The following is an 11453-nucleotide window of genomic DNA, read 5'->3' on the forward strand; positions in this document are numbered from 1 at the left end:
TTTCTATGATCTGCAGAGTTGCAAACTGAGCTCCTCCTCAATTTCCAGTGAAGAGCCCACTAGAGATAAGGTCCTTTCATCCAGGGGAAAGTCTGTTCTTCATGAATCTTCTTTCTTGGCAGACTTAGTATATTTTGATATGATCAGTTCTCACAATATGAAAAAGTAAGTATTACAGGGAAATGCTTATTTAGTTGCACTGATGAGAAGGTAAAGCTGTTTTATAAAGTTCAATAATTAGATACCTTACTCAAGAACATCACCAGCTCTATCAAGTTGCTAGATGCTGTTTGAGGCTTCACCGAGCACAAGATGTTTGCTGTCTTGAATCATGTCAATCTACAGAATATCCCTGGATTAAACTCCAGTTTATTTTGAGACTTATCTTCCTGCTTCCTCCTCATCATAACCAAAATGAATTTCACAAGCATTTGTAGATAATGACCTGTATCTCTCTCTTGATCATCTCAGGTTTGGGTCAGATAAGCCATATAAATGTTATTTATGATATTCTGTGCTGTTATTTTCTGGCCTTTTGCGTTTCATTGTTGTATGTGACAGCATGATATATATAATTGATAGACAGCTTCATATTTCTCAGAAAGAGCTTGATAGGTGGCACATAAACCAAACTATTTTTGTTTCTTAAGGGTGTATCTTTTAAAGCTTCTCAACCTGGTCTTATTTTGAAAGAATTCTTATATTTTTCTCTCAATGCCTGTGGCTCATTAAATATACACTTTAATTGATTTATTATGGAGATAATTTTTCGACAAAGAAAATATCATGCATGGCAAAGCAGATTAAATTCCTCAGCTCCTCAGGTTCCTTCCTTCTACTGCAGCATGGAGAGCAAGGCACAGGATATATCCATCTCCCTGTATATCCCAACCTGCAGAAATACAATGACCTCAAGGCCCAGAATTTGCTGCAGAAAAATGTTGGCTGCACAAGACACGCAGTTTTTCACTGATTTCGTGTAGAGCTAGAATCAAACTAGGCACTTAAATAAAAGGTTGCATGCCTTCAGTAGGGTTCCCAATCATGACACACTGCTGAGCAATTCTTAATCCATAAATATGCTTAAAGAAGGGAATCAAGGTATTGAAGACAAGCCAAAGACCTCCTTCTGTGACTACAGGTCACTACACACTCACTACAGTGGATATTTATCACTGTTTCCACGTCAGGTAATTGAGAACAGGTATTCTCTGCTAAACTAAACCCAAATTTTCAGCCTGCTTTCATCCCACTTCCAACCTCAGCCACCTACTTGAGGTGTCAGGAGAATATTCGCCCTGGGCTTCTGCTGCAGTCAATGACAAGATACAGGATAAATTGCCAGCTTTAAGCACTTCTGTGGCTTTGACAGTCCTTGACAATCAAGGATATCTAAACTCCTAACTCTACATCTTCTACATAGCTAAGTGTCTTATGTTAGCTGGGAGAAATCCAGACTTTCACTCATAAGAAAAAGTGAAAGGAAAGAAATGTCAGCGTCTGATTCATCCAACTTCTCCCCACTGTGCAGATCAATCCTTAATTATACTATCTTCCTGAGAACGATTTCTAGTCTTTGCCTCAGGGCAACTTTCCTAAAAATAAAAATGTGTTTCTTTGAGTGGAATGATAAAAAGAAGCAGTTATGATCCCATATAAGTCATAGATGGTTAGCACTTATGATCGATACAATCTGAAAACACAGACATGGCTGATAATGCCTCTGCTATTTTCAACAATGTTTAATTATTTTTAAGCAAAAACATGGGTTCCACTTATTTTAATACACTTGGCAAATTTCTTTGTATTCTGCTTATGAGACCTATTAAAAAAATCATTTTAAAGGTGTTTCTGCAGTCTTCCACATTGTAAGAAAGAGCAAGTTCTTTTGAGCCTGAGAAACAATGTTTGGCAGCATTTAAATGTGCAGAGCAGAGCAGTGTATTGAAAAGTGCATTCACTTGTGTTAGTCAGCAACTTTTTCAAATTTTGGAGAATTCTGAGGCTCCTCTAGTGTATCACATGCTGAAGGAACTAACAGTGTGCTGAACTGAGAGGGGCCAAGCCTGAATCTGACACTGTCCTTCATGATGAGCTAAAGAGACTGAGAGTACTGTAGAATTCACAACAGGGAAAATGGGCTGTATCCTGATCTTCCCTGCACTGAGCGATTCCACTTACACCAACACACTCATAAAAAGAAAAAAAGGGTCATAGCCAAGAAAATCATATTTACTCACATCCTGAAAAAAAAAGTCAGTCTAATGCAGCAGCTCATCGTGGAGACATGGGAGAGAGAGTTATCTTCCATGACACCACTGAATATGAGAAAAAAAAAGCTATAGATACAGTTGTAGTGTGTAAAACAATGACTATCAAATGACTGTGCTTGGGAGTTATCGCACTGGACATTATTTCTGCTCGAGAGTCCTTTAAATTTGAGATGTATCTGTGATTCTGCTGGGGAGAAAGGTCATCATTGCTCAGTCGCTGGCTCTCAAAATGTAATAACAACATATTTTATAATGATAAATTATTGGCCACCCAGCCACAGTGGTACACTAATAAAACAGTCTGATCTGCCAGGGTGCATTGTTTACACCTTTTCCTCTTTCACTTAGAATTAGTTTGCATTGAAACATATAACAGCTCTATTTGCCAGAGACGAGGAGTGCAAGTGAACCTGTTAGCTGAGCTCCTTCACACTCCCTGGACAATAGCCAGGGGACACTTCAGTAAAACCTCCTGCAGTTGGTGGGATAAACTGTCTCCTTGCCTGAGGGAACCTCAGCATTAAAGTTATTAAATAAAACAGCCAGTCTGGCAGTTGGCTATGAGAAGCAATTTATACCATTGTAAATGGATTAGCAAAATGTAATTTCTTTTAACGTTTCCGTTTCAATTATTTCAAACAGATGTGCAGTTATAAATGTTAAGGAATTGTTTAAATGTTTCTCACAATGAAAAAAGTAAATATAGGTTAAAGCTCTGGACTCCCAGGTGAATTTTCTACGTTTTTCTGTTTTCTTTATTTTAAGGCTTTCCACGTACTGCTGTAAAAGTTGCCCATTTGGAGACCAGGAGGAAAAAAAAAAAATATTTGTGCTCCTGATGAAGCAGGGTATTATACTAATCAGGGAAGTATAGATTTGAAATGTCTTGAGGACCAGAGGAAAGCCTACGGCTGTTCTTATCCTACATTCTCAGCTGGTGTATTTTGACATCAAGAGCCTGGAGCAGTGCATGAGATACCAAGAGAGAGACTACACCACATATCTGTGTGTGTGAGGAGCGGGGGGAATCTCTCTTGGAAGAACAACTCTGTGGATTTCCTCTGAGAAGGGTTAATTAACATATATAGCTGGCAGCTCAGAAACCATCGCAGCCTCTTACGGTGATTTCAGCAATATCTCACCTGAGCTCTACTTTTTTTTTCCCTTTTCCTTATTTTTTTTGCTATGCTGTTGCAATTAAGCTATGAGATACAACAAGAAATATGACTACTGGCAGGGGATAATCATGTCCTTGGGGGTGTAATCAAGCACCAAGAAGAAACCAGAGCTCACGATCCCCTATGGGCACGATTACTCCATGATGACCATATCCATCCAGATACTGCACTGGTACCATAAATTGCTTTTTTATATATATATATATATATATTTAAATGTATTACCCAGGCAAGTGACTTGTCTCAAGCTGCCATGTTGTGTCAGACAAGGCTGGTTGTAGCCAGTCCCCTCAATGACCCCGCCAACGCAAGGAAATTTCCACCAGGGATCCACCCGGGTGTACAAACCTCCTGCCTCTCAAAACGTCTCTCCACGACACGCTCACAAAGCTGAATTAAAGTTGCTGCAGACTTTAAAAGAGGGGGTGGTGAGGGGCAAAAGTAGGGCAGCAAGAAATAAGGGGCGAGGCTTGCTCAGTTGAAAGCAGCCGTGGAGAAGCCCGAGGGCTGAGATGGCAGTCATCATCGATTCAAGGAGGGGGAGATGTCAAGGACGGGGAATGTCAAGCAGGAACAACAATAAGGGTGCTTAGCAGTGCCAAGCCTTCCAAAAACAGCACAAATAAAGCTACAGGGCTGTTGGGATTGGTCTATCTGCTGCTTGAGATCACAAGAAAAATGTGAAAAAGAAAGATGATACATTTACAATGTACGTCCGTCCTCTCCCTCCTGCCTACACAAAACTAATTAAAAATATTCTCTCCCTCTTCTTCCTCTCACGCCCCCACCCCCACTGGCATCATCTTGAAATAGTCTTTTCAAACAAAGTTAGAAACAAGCAAGTGCTCTACATGGAACCAATCATGTCAATATACAGATAAGCAGCAGCAACACACCGGCCCTGAACAAATAATCAAATGTTAAAGGGAGAGCTACAAGAACACAAACACACTCCAGGTTTCAGTCTGCAACACTGTCTGCAGTGTGTGTGTGTGTATTCTTGAAGCATCAACACCTGCCTTAGCAGGTGATAGAATTTTATGGCACAAAATGTATTTATCCAATGGGTTTTTACACACAGTTTACTGCAGATTCTCACATAAGTGACAGAATTAATTATTTTTTTACTGATGCAGCACCAAATGTGCTGATACTTTCAGGTATGTACACACGTGATCACACACAAACACACACAGAGAACAGCTTGAAAGTGCAATAAAAACCAACTCACCACAAAATCTGTTAGGCTGGACCACTGAGTCTGTTACTGAATAAATGACAACACTGCAAGAAAACACCAAATAATGTTTTTAAGATGTTTGAATGGATAGTCAACAATTTCCATGGTTTTAAAATTTGATTTTGTTTCATATTGAACAATTTTTAAATTGTAAGAGAGAAATAAGCCTCAGCACTTAGGTCACTGACTTGTATTAGAATCATGTAAGCCCTGAAAATCCCTGACCACAGAGGAAAGGATGGATCTGGGACTGCAAAAAATGCTGATTTTCCAGGCATGTTTTATAAAAAGAAATCAAAAGCCCCCTATGTGCATAATACATGGAGTTGTGGAGCACTGCAGGAAACTAAACAGAAATTCAAATTCTGCTTTGGTTTACTACACTGTCTCTGAAACCAAAATACCTTTGTTTGGCTGCAAGTTCAATAAAGAAACCTTCCAATAAGTTATTTCCAACCAAACTGAGGGGCTCTGCGACACTTCCCACCCAGAAGTACACAGCATGTTCTTGACATATACAATATGGGATAATCAATTTATATATTCTTGATGTGCAAGTCTCTTTTTTTCCTTCTTTTCAACTTTTAACATGTCAAAACATATGATTCTTGCAAGGGAGGAAAATATACTCTTTTGTGGAAAAGCTCATTTTCAACCTTCCTAAGAACAGTGATTCTGTTTCACAATAAAAATGGAATGATATTCACCCAAAATTTGCGCTTTTCTGGGACCTCTGTGACATTACTCATTACTGTGACATTACTTCTGGCACAGTAGGGAATTTCACTGCAATAAACTGTAACCAAGGAAAACCCTCCTTTTTACTGCTCCGCTGTGCATTTGATTTTCTGCATATTTAGAAAAAAGAAGATATTTCCGTCTGAATAAATTAGTTTTCCTAGTAAGGTATTTTCCCCACACACGGAGAAATATTATCCCTATTGCCCACGGTCTTCCAGTTCAAAGGGAAGAAAGAAGATGGAAAAGTAGAACACCAGGGAACACTCAATCACGTTGTTCCTTTCAAGCAGTGACCCTTTCTGCAGCTATTACCAGAGATTAGTTTGAGAACTCCGTTGGCTGGAATTGGACAGGCTTAATAAGGAAGACAGTCATATTCCTCAAAGGCTTTTGGCCTCCTGTGTCAGAGCTGGAGCCTGTCGATCAAATTCCCACTCCCACACCAGATTAGAGGTTAAAACTTTGTCGGCCCACACTGGGGGCAGCCAGCAGGGAGGAGGAAGGTTTGTGGCACATCCTCTTTCCTCGGAGATGGCAAAGAAAGGGGAGGCTCCTGTGGTGTGGGATGAGGGGGCTTTGAAGGACAGGATGGCACTGTCCATAAAGACGGAGGCAGGCAGGACCTGCAGCTGGGTAATCACCTTCTCAGAAGTAGTTTGGAGGCTGTTTGTGTGTGAAGCTCGTCCTCAAAGAAGTAAGGAGAGATGCAGAGGCAAGTGGCACAGCTGCACACAGCAGTGGTGGTCGGATAAACGGCTGTGGTTACGAAGGAAGAGGAGTTTTGAGCCGTGATTTATGAATTTTAAGCACCAGCTGGGTGAGACTAAACCTGTGGAACCACTTGAGGTTTGTTACTAAGAGTAAAAGAGAGGCTGAGTGTCAGGGAGCAGCACTGGCCAGGACCGTGGGTGTCCTGTGGGCAGCAGGGCTGGGACTGACAGCTGGACATCAGCCAAACCTGTGGTGATGAGGCAGGGGTTGGATCTGATCCAGTTCTGTCCATGGGCGTGATCATGACCCCATCCATGGGACAACATCCCATCCCACCCCCAGAGAGTTGCCCAATGCCCATGGGTGGGGCTGGCCCCTGGTGTTTCCTGGCTGCCTTGCCTCTGGTTGGAGCTGTGGGACAGACTCTGGGTGCCAGCCCCTGATCTGACACCTGCCATGTTCCAGCCCCCGATGTTCCTGGACCCCAGGGAGTCACCTTCCATCAGAGTATCCTGGCAGGAGCAGCCCTCAGCTGCACTGTGTGTAAGCTGCCCCTGTGCCCCAGCTGCCAAAGCTCCAGGAGGGGCTCAGCCAGAGGAAATGAAGTGAAGCTGAGGACCAGGCTTACTGCACTGTAGGGTCATTCTGCTGTCCATCCACACCAGGAAAAATTTAACCTGACTATTCCAGGCCCAAAGCATAGAATCATAGAATGATCTGTGTTAGAAGGGACCTTAAAGATCCCATAGTTCCAATCCTCCTGCTATGGGCAGAGATACCTTCCACTAGACCAGATCGTTCAGAGCTTTATCCAACCCATCCTTGAACACTATGGGGCATCCAAAGATTCCCTGGGAAACCTGTTCCTGTACCTCACCACCCTCACAACAAAGAAATTCTTCCTAATACCTTACCTAACCCTATCCTTTTTCATATTGAAGCCATTCACCTTTGTACTATCACTATATGCCCTTGTAAACAACCTCTCTCCAGCCTTCCTGTAGGCTGCTTTTAGGTACTGGAAGGTTGCTATAAGGTCTCCCCAGAGCCTTCTCTTATCCAGGCTGAACTCAGACAGCTCTTTCAGCCTGTGTGCACAGCAGAGCTGCTCCATCCCTCTGATCCTCTTGGTGCCTCCTCTGGACTCTCTCCAGCAGCTCCATGTCCCTCCTGTGCTGTTCCCCTGGGCTGGAGGCAGCTCTGCAGGTGGGGTCTCATCTGAGGAGGCAGAGGGGCAGAATCCCCCCCTCACCTGCAGCCCAGGGTATGGTTTGGCTTTCTATGCGTTCGCATTACTGGGTCATGGCCTCTTCTGGGATACAAACATTTGGCTCTCTGTAGGAGCCAAATTTCCTCTGTGACACACACCCAGGGCACTTAGCCACAGAGCAGGCTCTCCCTCCTGATTTCTTTCCGTGCATTATTTCTATAGGTGTTTGCACAACCACCTTGCTTCCTTCCAGCACTGCCAAGATGGGGCTTTGACAGATCTTGTTCTCTGTGGTGTGTTTCAGCAGAGTGTTGTGCACCCTCACGTCTCCCCCACTGCACGGAGAGTTGAAGGGACTTTGCTCCTGGCAACATCAGGCCCCTGATTCCCAGTGGGTTCTATTAACATCTCATCCCAGCTCTCGTTTTCCATCTGCGTAGATATTCATATTAGCTTGCTAAAACTAAGCAAGAAAAAAGCTCTGTGGGGCCAGCTTGTCTGCAGGCTGTTTGTCTTTTCTGTACAGCTGCAGGCAAGCATCTGTAAAGTTTCAATATTTGCTCTAAATGAAATGTCTCTCAGCTAGGACTCCATTTCATGTAGTATTGCTGGTGCAGAGAAGATGTAGCCTGTAAACAGAAAAATAAAGCCCCTCGGGACACTGATGCTACAGGTAATAACGGTGTTAATTGCTCTTCCTTGGCCTAGTTTTAGATTACCTGTATTACATCTTTTTTATTATCAATTTATATTGCTATCTTATGATTTAAGCTGTCATCATAATCTTACTTAGATACATTGTTATCAGACATACTGGACATCTTTTTTAATTGTTGTGTGAATATTAGGGATTAAGAAAGCGCAGCTGTAGACAGAGACGACCTTGAATCAGAGGAAAACACAACTTTAAAGCAACATAAAAGCCAATCTAGTCAGTTGTCCCTGTCCCAAAACAGGGTCAGTGTTAATATTCAGTTACTACTACTAGGTGGCAGTTTATTTTGTTCTTTAAGATCTCCATAGACATAGACAAGCTGGAACTTTTGCAGCCCTCATCAGGATATTGTGCCCATGTCATGCACACCAACATGAATATTCTTTGTGACAGTGTTACATCTCACATTCTCCAGTGTGACTATCCACCCTGCTCCATTTTGATGCTTTCCCTTTCTGGACCTGGTTGGCATCCAGTCTCCTGTTTAGCCTCAGACAGCTCTAATGTCACTTTTTGAGACACAAATCAGGGATAGCACCAACCTCTGCAAGTGCCACTGAAAAATCTGGATGCTTCCTGGGAGAGTAATATTTTAGAGAGAATTCTATTTTTACCTTTAAACTCAAATTTGCAAGTCCATGAGCTGTTCAATCAAACCAACAGGGAACCTTCATCTCTTGCACTGCAACCAGCAGAAAAAGTTTGGATTTACCAGTAAAACAACCTGAAATTAGAGAAACTACTGCACAGCTACATAGAAAAGGCAACAACTTCGAGCTCTAAACCCAGATGTGCTCTGACATAGCTATTCAGAGGTGAAAAATCTCTCTTTTCTGCTAACAAATCCCTGAGCAAAATATATTTAATCTCACATTAACTATAAGTAGCTGAAACTTGTTGTTTTGATTAGGTTTCCAAAGCCTCTTTTCTCACGTAGAAGTTTGAAGCGTTGGATTGGGAAGAAGGATTTTAGCCTCTTAATTTCATAATGAAATTATTTTCTGGGGTTTATATGCATCATAATATCTACATTTAGCATTCTATTATCATTAGCGCTTGAGGACATCTTTCATTTAGCTGCTTAGAGATTTTTATATCCAACTCCCAGAGGTAAAAGCCATCATCTAGCTGAGTTTGAAAGTTTTCTTTCCCAGCATCTTATTCTTCAATCTCAAAGGCCTGACATTTTTTAAACTCTTGGCATTCCCTTCAGTAACAAGGTTGAAATTTGAATATGCTACATCCATTTGGCTTCAATTTGATGCTTCACTGAGGCACAGCCTGGACGAGGAGAGAGGAAAAAATGAATCTGAATGCCAACCATCTATTGGGATAACTAAGTAAAAAATCAGCAAGTCTCAGGCTGTAACTGAGAAGGAGCATTACCCCATAAGTGAGAAGGAATTTATTTTGCATGAAATTATAGAAATATAAGTTGCCAGTGATATAACAGAGTTATTAAATTTAGCATCAGTCCAAGAGGAATTTAGACTAATCTGGTGGCATGGCAGTAACTCACTAGACTTTTAAGGACACAGAATGATTTCATGAATTGATTTAATAGTTAAACAAATATTCAGTCCTGAGAGGAAAAGAAAACCACGCAAACCTAAGGTTAATGGAGACTGGTCCCAGGGGACATCTTTTTATTCCTTGATGCTGTCTCTTAGGCTTCAAATGTTCTTGTGTCTCTATGCAAATGAACTCCTTACAAAATCCAGCTCTTTCAAGTATGTTCTGAGCGCTACTGTCTATGTCATTTTACAGTAAACACATTTTTGTTGCATAGCAATATGTTTCTTTTAGAAGATGGGTAAATATGCAAAATGTTTCTGTAACTATTTGTCAGATAGTCAGACAGATTTTTTGTCTATCCTCAGGCCCCTTTTATGTTCTCTCTCTGTGAACATATGCGACAAGAGCTCTCCCAACACAAACACTTGAAGGAATCAAACTGCAAGCTCTTTTTCTACCAACATTTGCACAAAGAAAAAAGAATCAAAAAAAGAAAGAGGAGAAAAGTATATTTTATCATGTAGTGGAGTAGAAACACTCTGTGAATTGTGACCAGCTCTTGTGGCTCCTCACTTCACAGGAACTTGTGAAGTTTTGTTGATCCTTGTGCTGGTACTATTCAACATACAACCATCTCAGGAAGGAAAGTGAGAAATAGAAGCCAAAGTCCTTGTTAATATGTCAGCAACCAGATGCCAATGAGACAATCTCCCAGTTTCCTTGGAGTCCCTCCAGATGCAATATGTGACAAATGAGCAACTGCTCAACTCATAGCACAAGCAAAGTGAATACGCTGCTGAGAGAAGACAGACACGCCAAAGGACTTCCCTCTTCTGCAACACGCCCTGTTATTGAGGGGATTTGTTCAAGGATTGGTTCATTTGCAGCTTCGAAGACTGTGCACTGATAAAATCAAATTCCCTAGTTTCCTGAGCAGTGATTTTCCACAGGCTGTTGTAGGCACACACCTCAATAACCAGCTCACCAGGCCTTTATTTCAACCACAAATGACCTGGGGGAAGTTGGTATTTATGGAAGAAATTGTTCCCTGTGAGGGTGGTGAGGATCTGGCTCAGGCTGCCCAGAGAATCTGTGGCTGCTCCGTCCCTGGAATTGTTCAAGGCCAGGTTGGACAGGGCTTGGAGCAACCTGATCTAGTGGAAAGTGCCCCTGCCCATGGCAGGGTTGGAACGAGATGATCTTTCAAGTCCCTTCCGAACTAAATCATTCAAGGATTCTATGATTCTATAATTTTAGTGAATGTCTGGGATAGAGTCTTACCTGGAGGCAGTTTTGCCTGAAGCTCAATCTGCCTGAATCATGTCCCATCAAGCCTTATTCTGTCATGTCTCCAAATGCAGGGATTGCAATCTGCCCAGTGCCCAGAATGCAGAGTGGGTATGAAGTCACTGGGAAATCACTATGAAACAGGCTCCTGTGCTATCACTGGTAAAAAACCTTTTGTTGAATATAAAATTCTGCCATTCTCCACTTAGATGAGCTAGCTGCATTAGCAAACAACCTGATTTGAATCATATGTGCCTCTACCAGGTTGAATCTCATATGCCACCATCCTTTTGACATGAATGGCTTTTTTTGTTATTATGGGTTTTTGCACCCTAATGTAGAGCCCTTTGACCCCTGCAAATCTTCTTTTCTAGGAGAAAAATATATAATTGTTGTTGATCACAAATAGTCTCTTTAAAATTTTCCAGAAGACAGAAAAGACAGTCTTTCACTCTTCCATTTTTCTTTCCATGCCTGAACTTAAACTTTGGCTGTTGGAAGTGGTTGTGTTGCTTCATTAATACTCTGATAAGACATAGCGGACCAAAGATTCAACCATAATTATTCTTAAAGCACAACTTCA

General features: G+C 41.8%; 1 long non-coding RNA gene across 2 annotated transcripts; it reads right to left on the minus strand.

Annotated features, from left to right (window-relative positions):
• Nucleotides 1-745: 745 nt before the first annotated feature.
• On the minus strand, nt 746-10968 carry LOC113949300. 2 transcript variants are annotated; one of them, XR_003528405.1, is made up of 5 exons: nt 10865-10964; nt 8683-8750; nt 4683-4735; nt 2241-2318; nt 746-892 (listed from the first exon to the last, which is right to left on the minus strand). It is a non-coding gene; the product is annotated as an uncharacterized LOC113949300 (long non-coding RNA). The 2 variants fall into 2 exon arrangements; XR_003528404.1 differs by lacking the exon at nt 8683-8750 and having other exon boundaries at nt 10865-10968.
• Between the last annotated feature and the right edge of the window lie 485 nt (nt 10969-11453).

Source organism: Corapipo altera, unplaced genomic scaffold, assembly GCF_003945725.1.
Source record: "Corapipo altera isolate COAL_440 unplaced genomic scaffold, ASM394572v1 0, whole genome shotgun sequence".
Classification (NCBI taxonomy): domain Eukaryota; kingdom Metazoa; phylum Chordata; class Aves; order Passeriformes; family Pipridae; genus Corapipo; species Corapipo altera.